The sequence below is a fragment of the Benincasa hispida genome, chromosome 7 (genome assembly GCF_027475165.1).
Source record: "Benincasa hispida cultivar pf3 chromosome 7, pf3_genome.v1.1, whole genome shotgun sequence".
In the NCBI taxonomy this organism is placed as follows: domain Eukaryota; kingdom Viridiplantae; phylum Streptophyta; class Magnoliopsida; order Cucurbitales; family Cucurbitaceae; genus Benincasa; species Benincasa hispida.
In genome coordinates, this window is record NC_143484.1 from 20,111,887 (window position 1) to 20,123,983 (window position 12,097).

General features: G+C 37.3%; 1 pseudogene; it reads left to right on the plus strand.

The window, feature by feature from the left end:
• Positions 1-903: 903 nt before the first annotated feature.
• Positions 904-4,283, plus strand: LOC150035008 (uncharacterized; annotated as a pseudogene).
• The last annotated feature ends 7,814 nt before the right edge of the window (positions 4,284-12,097 follow it).

A 12,097-nucleotide genomic window follows, 5' to 3' on the forward strand; every position in this document is an offset into this window, starting at 1 on the left:
ACATATGATAACCTAAGCGGATGTTGTGTGAAAGGGTATAAGGCGTGTCTAATTTGTGGAGACAATACGTCTTCTATAAGATTGAAATATGGGGGGAAAATGGCATACCTTGGACATCGAAGATTCTAGTATGAAATCATCTGTATCGGTACAAAAAAAAGTCGTTTAACGATCAAAAGGAACTTGCTACAATTCTAGAACCACTATCTGGGGAGGCTATATATTTAAAAATCAAATATCTTGTATTTCCTAAAGGAAGGAAGAACAATAAAAAAAAAAAAAAAAAAAACCACGCAAGGAAGTTCAAAGATTCGTTGGAACATGTTGTCTTCTTTGTTTCAACTACCATACTGGAAAGATCTCCATATCAAGCATTGTTTAGATGTGATACACATTGAAAAAAATGTTTGCATGAATATCTTAGGTACGCTTCTTGATATTTTAGGAAAAATTAAGGATAGATTGAATGCTAAATGTGATTTAGTTCATTTAAAAATTCGACCAGAGCTTACAACTGTTAGCGGTGACAAAAAAATCTTCATTCCTCCCACATGTTATACTCTTACAAAGGAAGAAAAACGTTGTGTTTTAAAGACATTGTTAGGAATAAAGGTTCTTGAAGGTTACTCTTCAAATGTTAAAAACCTTGTGTCAGTGACAGATTTAAAGCTTAATAGTTTAAAATCTCACGATTGTCATGTGCTCTTACAACAATTATTTCCTATTGCGATAAGATCAGTGCTACCAAAACATGTTTGGTATGCCATAACTCGATTGTGTATATTTTTCAATTCGGTATGAAACAAGGTCCTAGATGTGCAACAACTAGAAAAGTTGGAAGAAGATATTTTGCATATATTTTGTTTATTGGAGAAGTATTTTCCTCCTTCATTTATCACAATTATGGTGCATCTCACAATACACATAGTTAGGGAAGTCAAACTTTGTGGGCCTATATATCTACGATGGATGTATCCCTTTGAAAGATTCATGAAAGTCATTAAAAACTCCGTGAGAAATAGATATTGTCCAGAAGGTTGTATTGCTGAAAGTTATATAGTAGAAGAAACCATTGAATTTTGTTCTGATTTCCTATCTGGAGTAGATCCTAATGGGGTTGGCACTCATAATTCACAAGACTGTTTAGACAATTCAAATATTGTTAGACCATTGAACAAGAACTTTTATATTAAGCTCATCGGTATGTTTTGATGTGCAACCATATTTAGAGTATACAATGTTTCAATGTTCACTTCAAAGAAAACATATGATGGCTTTGCAATTGCAACATCGAAATAAGTCCAAAAATCACAAATGGATTCAAGAGGAACATAATTGGACTTTTGTATCTTGGCTACGAGAAGAGGTAAAATGTTCAACCTATTATTTTACATACACTTTTTAATACCTGAGTTGGAATGGAAATTCTCATGGTAGGTTGTAACTGAGCTTGAAATGGGAAAATATGAAGTTTCAAATAATTTGAGGTGGATTTTTCATGGTCCTCATTCTTTTGTGATTATGTATGATAGTTACGTAATTAATGGATGTCGCTATCACAAAAAATCTTGTGATAAGGATCGAAGTGTACAAAATAGTGGAGTTAGTTTAATTGTAAAAACGATGCAAGTGTCTAGTTCAAAAGATAAAAATCCCATCATTAGAGATATATCTTTTTATGTAGTGATACAAGAGATATGGGAATTAAATTATCATACGCTTAATGTTGTTGTGTTTAGATGTGATTGGATTGAGAACAATAGTGGTATCAAAATCGATGAGCTTGGTTTTGTCTTAGTTGATTTAAATAGAATAGTTCACAAGTCTAATTATTCTTTTATACTAGCAAACCAAGAAAGACAAGTATTTTATATTAAGGATCCAAGTGATGTTAGATGGTCAATTGTGCTTACCCACAAAGGGACTTTGAAGATAGATATAATGATGACGAACTTGGAAATACAATATTACACTGTCAAGGAATATCCAATGATATGTCTGTTGGGATTGGTGTCCTAATTCTCCCAGAGTCTCATTGTTTTGTAGAGATACACATTGTTCAATGAATAAAATAAGTGTTATTTAATTCTGGCATTTACTCATATCCAATAAACAAAGTTCCTTGGTTATCTTATGTAAACTTAAGCATGTATATGTGATATACAAGTGGACCATGCCTTAAGTGATAACCTAAATCAGTCTGTAGTATAAGGATTAAGGTGGGATACCTGATCCTGGTGACACTACGGATGCGACCTCTTTGTAGAGACTTGCAAGTGTTGTAAACTACTACAGATGGTTGATCCTGACCATTCATGTGGAGACGTGGAGCGGGGGTGTCCTATATAAAGAGTTTGTATAAGACCTGGTCCACGAGATGACTAGACTCTATATATGACGCCTTTGATACTAGAGACTTGCATCTCACCTAAACGACCATAGGTGACATGACCTCAATCTTGAATGTTCTGTGAACTTCTACCTTTGAGGGCGGTCCTTTGATTAGATGGGTGAGAGTGATCAGATTGCCAACTCAACATGCCTACCTTTTTGGGGACTTGTCTGATCTGGGAGCTGGAAACTCAATCCACAATATGGAATTCACTTCTTTCCCGAAACAGGGATAAGTAGAGAGATTGCTCCCTTAAGGGCTGATTCTGGGGCTTGAACATAGTGGCCACAGCTTCCCTCTGGAAGAGAAGACTCAGTCATAGTAGGATTATGATTTATGTTTATTAGAGGGATCAGTGGTACTTAAGGAGACAGATGTAACTATAGAGGCATAACGGTTATTGGCCCAGCTGTACTTACGAGCGATCTGTGAAGGGTTGTCGCACTGCTGATTGGTTAAGATGGACACATAATATATCTGTAGTGAGGAGAGTTAAATTGTCGGTCTTTAGTGGAGTGACTGGCAGTTAATGGATGGTGGATCTCGTGACTAAAGAGTTTAGTCAATTATTCACGTACGGTTGGAGCTTCGGATCTATAGGTCCATGAGGTCCCCTTGATAGCTTGGATTCATGTTGAAGGATCAGTTCTTAGTGTTGATTTGAAATGTTCAAATTGACAAGAGGTATTTTCATTATATGTGATATAATCGGTATGATGTATGAGATACATCTAGTAGAGGGTTGATGTAAATGAGATTTACATTAAGTACCATGTAATAGGAAAAGAACTATGGTTTATATATTTCATGAGATGAAATATTAAAACTATAGGTTATAAATATAGTATGATAAATTGGTTATCATTTATGTTTATAATAATATTAATTATTAGATAATTAATACTTTTTCTTTTAAATAACCAAAATAGTGGGTGGTTATTGATCATGGTAACCGTGAGTTTAAAAGGAAACCAGTTTCCTATTTTGAAAAAGTGTTTTTACAGAAGTTTTCACAAAAGTTTGAAAAGAATTTGAGTTTTCTCTCCGGCGAAAAGAAACTCACGGAAGTCGTCAAGTAAATACAGATTTACTAAATGCAGGTGCTAGCTAAACAATCGTGCAGTGTTTACTAAACGATCCCATAGCTTTGTTAGACAATCGCTGGCCCAAGGTAAACGATCGTGTAGAATCGACCGAGCTAAACAATCGCATAGCTTTTGCTAGACGGTCGCATAACTTTATCTAAACGATTGGGCATCGACCTACATGATAGGTCTCCGATTTCTCCCACTTGCCCAATCGTATACGCGATCGTTGTTTCCTCCACTCGTCTGCCTCACACCAAGTTCGAACAGAGCCTACCCTCTAGATTCTCACACCGAGGATAACAAGGTTGCCTTGTTGGTGGTGTCAGACTCAACTCGACAATGTCGAGGTTTTCCAGAGGCCGTTCGTGGTGTTGCGGAGGCCGTTCGCTGTTACAGAGGAGTTCGTGACCGAGGAGATCATTGAGGATGAGTGCAAAGTGTTCATGTTGTGTTCGTGCGATGTTACGGTCATGTAGATCGAGTGTTCGTGGTTGTTGTTGTTCGATCAGAGTGCGCATCGAAGCGTGGAGATGCTTCTATTATTGTTAGTACAGTTTTTCCTTCTGTACAATTGATGTTCATGCTATAATTTCTCTGTACATTGTATAACTGCTTGTTTTGAAGTCGACTGTAAATGATTTGTTGATTCATGATTGTAATTTGGAATGGTCTTGCTTCTGCTGCTCATGAAAATCTCGTTTCCGATTTCCTTCAATGTCGAATGTTGATGTATATATGACTTGGATGAGAACATGTCAACATATGTACAATCGAATTGTGAAGGCACATGGATACCTACATAACATTTTATAGGTAGGTTATATATTGTGTAATATGATAATTGTTTTTTTTAGTTTATAATTTTTATCAATCATATTTGATTTTTTGTTTTATTAATATGTATATGGGGGGGGAGGGGGAGGGGGTGGTTTTGGATTGGTACATGTGTGGGTAGATGGATGGTTTTGTTGATAGAAGTTTTGGAAATGTATTTTTTGAAACTATTCATATTGGGTTGACTGTTAGAATTATGTTCCTTATATTGTTTTGGAAATGTCCATTGAAGGAACCCTAAATCTAGAGAACCAATTAGCAAAAGTAGATCGTTCCAAACCCCATTATGAAAGAACAAGATATTTACAATCAGACAACAACAATTATTCATAACGAGTAAATTACAACATGCTACAAAGGTAAAAACAAATAAGAGATCGAGTAACCATACCTTTGAAGAAATTTTTCCTCTAGTATTTCTTCGATCCAACACCAAAGCATCGAACAGCACGAATGCAATGCGAGCAATTCAGTACGAACTGGTAAATACTCGATCCCCGTCCCTCGAACGGAAACTCAACACTACCATGAGGCTACCTTGGTATTCTTGGTATGAGAATCCAAGAGGTGTGGGCTCTATATGGATTTGGGTAGAGGGAAGGAGGAACGGAAGAGAAACTGATTGAGTAGACGATCGAGTAAGTGGGAGAAGGAAGAAGTCTATCGCATAGACTTGATTATTCGATCGTTTAGCAACAAGTAACTATCATATAGGATACTCGATCGATCATTTACTCTCTCAACCAAGCTATCTTATAACTTGATTTCTTTGCCATTGTTCCACTAAATGAAAACGATGCTAACTTGATTATGATTCCTGGATTCTTACACCGAGAATACCAAGGTAACCATTATGGTGGTGTTCTATTTTCGTTCGAGGATCAAATTGAACTCGATTGGGATCGAGGTTCATTCAGATGTTTGTTGAGATCGAGTTCTGATCGTTGCATTCGAGTTCGTGCTTGTTGAACGATTTGCTGAACAATCGAGGGATACTTGAAAAAGAGTTCTTCAAAGGTTTGCATACTCTATTCCTTGTTCAGTCTTTTAAAGAAGCATGCTGTAATTTGGTGTTTATGCATAATCGTTTCTGTGTGGACTATAATTGTTGTGTTCTTTCTCAATGGGATTTGGAATGATCTGCTTCCGCTCACTAGATCTTTGTTTAGAGTTCCTTCATGATTAGATGGCGAAAGTATCGTAACGTTTTCCCTAGAACTTAATGTGATTTGTCAATTTGTATGGAGCGGATTTGTTTTCTATGCATTTTGACTAATTAGGTAATTAGGACCATTGATTGGGATTCCAATCAATTGGACTAGGCATAGTCAATAACTAAAATTGCATATAAATAACTCAATAAGCAAGAATTGCATTGGTCCATTCCATCTCTCCAAGCTAGAATGTCGTATTTAATTACATTTCTATCTTTTACTTTGTCGCATTTTTTTTCTTGCAATTCGACGTATTCGATCCACACCAACCCCCTCCCCCCCCCCCCCCCCCCCCCCCCATTTTACCACTTTAACTAAAAATGTGCTTCGATGAACTAATCTTCCACATGTCCCTGAAGTTCAACCCCGGACTTGCCGCTTGTACTACCAGTTAGTATAAATAGTTTGTTCGATGATTTATAAATATTATTTGAGTGGCAAGGGCTTATGAGGGATGATAAATACCTTCCCATCATGGACAGAAATATATTTATAGTGAAAAAAGTGTAACTATTGAGCTGTAGTGGAGTATCTCGATGGTTAACGAATATTGATTAATTCGGTTTAAAGAGTTTGGTCAATTAATCTTAAATAGTTGGAGCTCATGATCTGTAGGTCCATTAGGTCTCTTTACTAGTTCATAAAATGATTAAACCTTAGAATAACATTCTGAGTCAATTTGAAATGTTCAAATTTCAATTAGGGTTTGGATTATTTTATTCAATATAATTAATGTTTAATTATCAAATCAAACGTTACAGTTTTAGAGCGTTGACATTATTTAAGTATGATTTAAATATTTTAATTAGGTGTTGTATTAATTTAGTTTTTTATATTAAATTAATCTCAAATTAATCTATTAAATGGTTTAATTAATTATTTACCTAAATTAATTGAATTTTGATTTTATGAAATTCAAATTTATAAAATTGTTTTTCTTATTTTGGACATTGTCCTAAATTGGATTAAATGGAAAGTGGAATAACCCCACATTTTCCATTTTTGAAAACACCTCATCCAACTTATCTAATTGGAAGATTAAGTGGAAAATTCATATTAATTTTGATATGCATGCTAAAGAACTACAAAATGATTATTTTGAATTCATTTTGGGGTTCATGCAATCAAAATTGAGAAGAAACAAACCCAGCTGAAAAACTTTTAAATACACTCTAAATTCATCCTAAAATCTCACTCATTTTGGGTTCTACTTCCCAATCTAAGACCTGGGATTAGTAGAGAAGGCTCTTGTGGTGGTCTATAACAAATTTTGGATAAGAATTTCGTGGAGACTTGAAGCATTCAAGAGGACATAACAAAGGTTGTAGTCTTGAAACCCTATTTTTTGCTTTTCTATGAACATGCATGTTTCTTTGCTAAAATTGATGTAGTTGGAATGCTTATGATTCTAATAACTTCAGTTTGTTGAATGTCAACTCTAATAGTTTTGTATCACAAACACTTTGTGGACAACCGCTAGAGTCTTCCCCACAATTCTTTGGCCTTAGAACGGATTATCTCCCAAATCTTGAATCTAACATCAACACGTTATGAGTAACTAATTTATGCCAAACAAAAGCTGGACATTAGAGAAATCACTCGAACTCCAACCACTGCTTGAACCGGCGGCGGAGGGTGTGCGACAGGGACGGCGGCGAGAGTGACGCACGAGAACATAAACGAGAGAGAAATGAAGTGGCTGGAGTGGACGTGACGGAAGAAGAAAAACCCACCATTGGATGTGATGACGACGACCGTGAATGACGATCGGCGAGCTGCAGCAGCGAGGTGGGCAGACTGACGGTAGACGAATATGTCTGAGGGGGAGCGGTGGCTAGGGGGCTTGGGGATGGTGTCTACGCGAGAGTGAGAGACATGAGTGGGAGGTCCGATGTTCTCTTTTTTCTTAACTTTTATAATATATAACTTTTAAACCCTAATATATAAAAGGGGCGTTTGGGGCAAGAATATCTAGAATTATAATAACGAAGAAAATATTATTTTGTATTCTATATTTAGTTACAGTCAATAATATTTCAAAATTCTCATTTGTTACCTTATTTATTACTTATTACCATTTTTATTATTTTACATTCATCATTTTTTAATTATTTGTTACAGTATTTACTATTTTCTTATCAAATTATAATAATTTACATCCCAAATACATACTATTTTAACCCAAATTAAAATAATCTATATCCAAATACAAACTATTATAACCAAACTATAATAACCTAGGATTATACTGACCAACCTCTTGCCCCAAATGCCCCTAAAGAGAACATTGACAAAAAGACCCCCTACCACTTTATATTTTGAAAAAATGACACTTTTTAAAAACTTCACTTTTTAAGGAAGGAAAACTTAGTATGATTAATTAATTTTTTTTTATCCTTCCAACCAATTAATTGTAATCTCATTCCACTATCTACCTTGATCACGATTACAAATAAAAAAAAAAAAGAATTACTAATAAATTACTTACCTCAACCACTAAATAATTACAAATTCCATTTTATTATCCATAACAATAAGATTGAAAAAAGGGAGATTAGTGAAAGAAATAAATTAATTGGAAAAAATCAAAAAGAGATTAAGAAAAATGAAGTGAAGAAGCCTAGTCGGGCTTTATCACATATACATCGGGTCCTTACTGGGTTTAATGAGGCAATAAGGACCAGGTATCTGATGACATGTAGAAATGAATGTCATCTTAGGCCTTTTATTTAGAATTATGAGGGCTGTTAAGCAGAATATCTGACAATTATGTTAGGAATTCATGAGAAAATGAGTTTGTGGCATTCAGCATTAAGAATCTCGGCTAACCCACTATTATGCGTTGAATTGCCTATTTTTGTAGCTAACGCAGGAAGTGGACACAAACGCGAAAGCCGGGATATCGCATAGACGACCGCATGAGGAGAAACTCTCCATCGCAAAGGCAAATGCATACAATCAACGCATGGGTGTTGCGGTAATCAGCTGCATGCGACCATCGCATTGGAGTTGTGATCGTCAAGCGATTGGGTTATCGTGTAGAAGTTGCGGTAATTAAGTGAATGCAATCACTGCACGATTGCGGTGACACAATAACCATAATAGTGGGATGAACGCAAGGTTGGTGGAATGAAGGCATCAACACATATCTTGAGAAAACCAAAAGATGATGTTGACATTTCACCTACCACGCCATTAGCAGCAGAGATTCAGAAAAAGACCAACACGTCGCTAATGTCAAAATCAGAGCAGGTCCATTAATGTTGTCGCCAATCAAGCTCTATAAATAGAAGCCGCTGAGCAGAATTTCGAATCATCCAAGTTTCGCCCCTCAGACGGATCCTTGTAATCCAGATGAACACGTTAGAAGAAATCTTGAGCGTTCTTCATCTCCTTTATCTATTCCGAGTGACGATCGGAGCCTTAACTAGAGCTAGAGATCGAGAGAGTCAGCTCTCCTGCCCATCCATGGCACCACCGGCAGCCTTGACACACATATGCTAGAAGCAAGAGATTGCTTCCAACTGGTCCTTTCATTTTCTCTTATTTTCTTATATTGTATTGTATTACATTTTGAATTAAGAAATTAATACATTGTGTGTTCAATGAATTTCTTTGTTGCCTTCGATTTCATCTCCATCTTTCTTTGCTAGCATCTTTAACATTCATTGCATCAGTTATTGAGATTGTGAGAGTATCCCATACTTAGTAATACGGATTAGAGATATGAAGCATGTAGCAAACTACTGAAAGGTGTGTGTTGTGCGAGTGTGTGAGAAAACCTTATTTGCTTAGTGTGAAGCTGTAGCAATGCCTGTTTATAGGCGGACGCAACGCTTGTTTATGAGTAAAGTCAGCAACAACTAATTGCCCGGGAGGGTAAGTGGTTGGTCGCATTAAGCAATGTAAGCTAGTGTTCACTAGAGATAAAAATAATCTTACGTCAACTAGGCTTTTGCGAATACCTTGTCTTATGTATACGTCCAACACCCCTTTAGAGCTACTCGAGAGAGAGTCTAAAGAAAGAACCTAAGACTTGAGAGAGCTAGGTTAGAATCTAGACTCGAGAGAGCGAGATTAGATCTGTATAAGCAAGAATGAGGAACTTAGGAATAAGCTCCGTTTCTATTATACAGCGTATGCACCCTATGGAGAGGACATTGCATGCGTCCAAGAAGTAGGATATGGTGGCGGTATACGGTCATCTCGACCCTTTTGCATACACATCGCATACGTCCTAGAATTAGGCTCTAGTGTGTGTAGCATGATTGCATAGCTTGCATTGGCTGAGGTTGCTCTTGCGGTCACCCTTAAGGGTTGCGATGAAGACATCCTCACATTTTATCTATTTTCCATACTTTTACTACGCGTCAACGGTTGTCATGTCTCTACCTCTCATTCATATTCTCATTGTGTTGTCTGTTAGTTAAGAGTAGGAGTAGTGTTAGCATAAAACCCCCCATCATTCTTTTATTCAACCGCCGCATACACATTACCGCATACATTTAGTTACAAGTCCCTGACTTCGACCTCGAATCACCCAAGAAACTTGCGTTCACGTTATACTTGGCATGAACGCAAGAAAACTTGTGACAGGAACGTATGGTCATCGCATACATTCCTTCACGTATAGTTCATTCCAACACATGACCACCGACGCATGAGTATCAACGCACACCTTAAGACATGCATCGCATATTACGTTCACCTAATTTTAGTCATCAAGTCTTTGACGACTTGGCTAATAACTTTTCATCACCAAGTTTTTGGCGCCGTTGCTGGGAACTTGGCAGCTAATTGTTTGTTGAGTTTTATGTCTCTGCAGGCAACCTTTTTTCTTGGGAGTATTGCAGCTTGTGCGACCAAGTTGCAACCAATATTGAAGTGTAGACAATGCGCCGAAAGCCAGTATTGACCCCAAGATAGAAGGGCAATCAGTCGCATGAGCTGAAGGTAGTTTTAAGTGCATGACGGCTGCATGCGCCCACCAATTGCTGAAAGTTCCAATGGTCAGGGCAAGTCCCTTGACCTAAGCAGTTGAGAACAATCTCCTGCATGGGAGACTCCTTGTGGTGACAACACTCCAATTTTTCCAGGGACGTCTTCTACTCTATCTTTACCTTGCTTTCTTAGTTTATTTTATTTTTATTTGTTTGTTATTTTGGATATGCGGCTGATTCTTTGGTTGTGGTGTGTTTTCTCCTTGCAGGTGCAAAAATAATTCTCCACAGTGCGCATTACAATGGAAGAAGTCCCTCCATCCTTCAACGAATGGCTTCGATTGCATGGATTCCAACGCATAATCGCATGCGTTATTCCGCCTAAGGTTCTTTCTTGTTATCTTTTATGCATTATCCTTCTGAAATTCTCTTTGTCCAATTGCGTTCCTTTGCGATGCATCAATGATGGTACGTATAATTCACCGTATCCACTAACTAAGCATTTCAAGGTGTTCCCTACTTTTAATAGCTTCTTCAATTTTTGAAAGTTTTATTTTGTGCAAACCTTCGCTCAAACATTGGTTACCGCATTCTTGAGGATTTTGTTTTTAGCTTTGCGGTGAGAATGCTGCCAACCTCTAAGTTTAGGGGTGGCAGCGGTCTCGAAGAATTACGTTCATTACATTGCGATCATTTCGAAAAAAAAAAAAGAATTTTGAGAATAACAACTACATTGTCAATGCAATGGGGAAACCCATGTTGATAAGAGTTAAGTTGTGAAAGGCACTTACCCGTAGTTGGATGTCCGCATGACACACATGGGGGCAAGCCAAAATGAAGGCGAGTTGCCAGAATCAATGTATATGCGCAACTCCTTTGTCGGGCGCAAACCAAATCAAGCAAGACAAGAGTCGAGTTGAATATGGAACGCAACTAAAGTTTGATGCCCGCATGACACACGTGGGGGTAAGCTAAAACGAATAGCCTAACCAAGTTCAATGCCACACTCGAATAAGTCATCGCAAATTTGTGAAGTGTTTTGAACGAACGCATTCTCGAAAGCTAAACGTAAAGTTGCAGCGAATGAATAAAAAGTTTTTGAGCAAAGGCTTGTCGGATTTAAACTCAGAAAAGATCTTTTTGAAGAAATAGCCTAAGTGGAGAAGAGCATTGCGGCGATGGTTAGAGGTATGAGTAAATTATACTCTGAGAGGCTGGTCATCACAAAGGAAAGCCGAAAGGTAAGTTAGAATTTCTTGAGTATAACGCATGCTTGAGGACAAGCATGATTCTAAGTTTGGGGGTGTGATGACATGCAGAAATGCATGTCACCTTAGGCCTTTTATTTAGAATTATGAGAGCTATTAAGCAAAATATGCAACAATTATGTTAGGAATTCATGAGAAAATGAGTTTGCGACGTTAAATCTCAGCTAACTCACTATATACGTTATTATGTGTTGAATTGCCTATTTTTATAGCTAACACGGGAAGTGGACGTAAACGCAGAAGCCGGGCTATCGCATAGACGACCGCATGCGGAGAAACTCTCCATCGCAAAGGCGAACACATACGATGAACGCATGGGTGTTGCAGTAATCAGCCGCATGCGACCATCGCATAGGAGTTG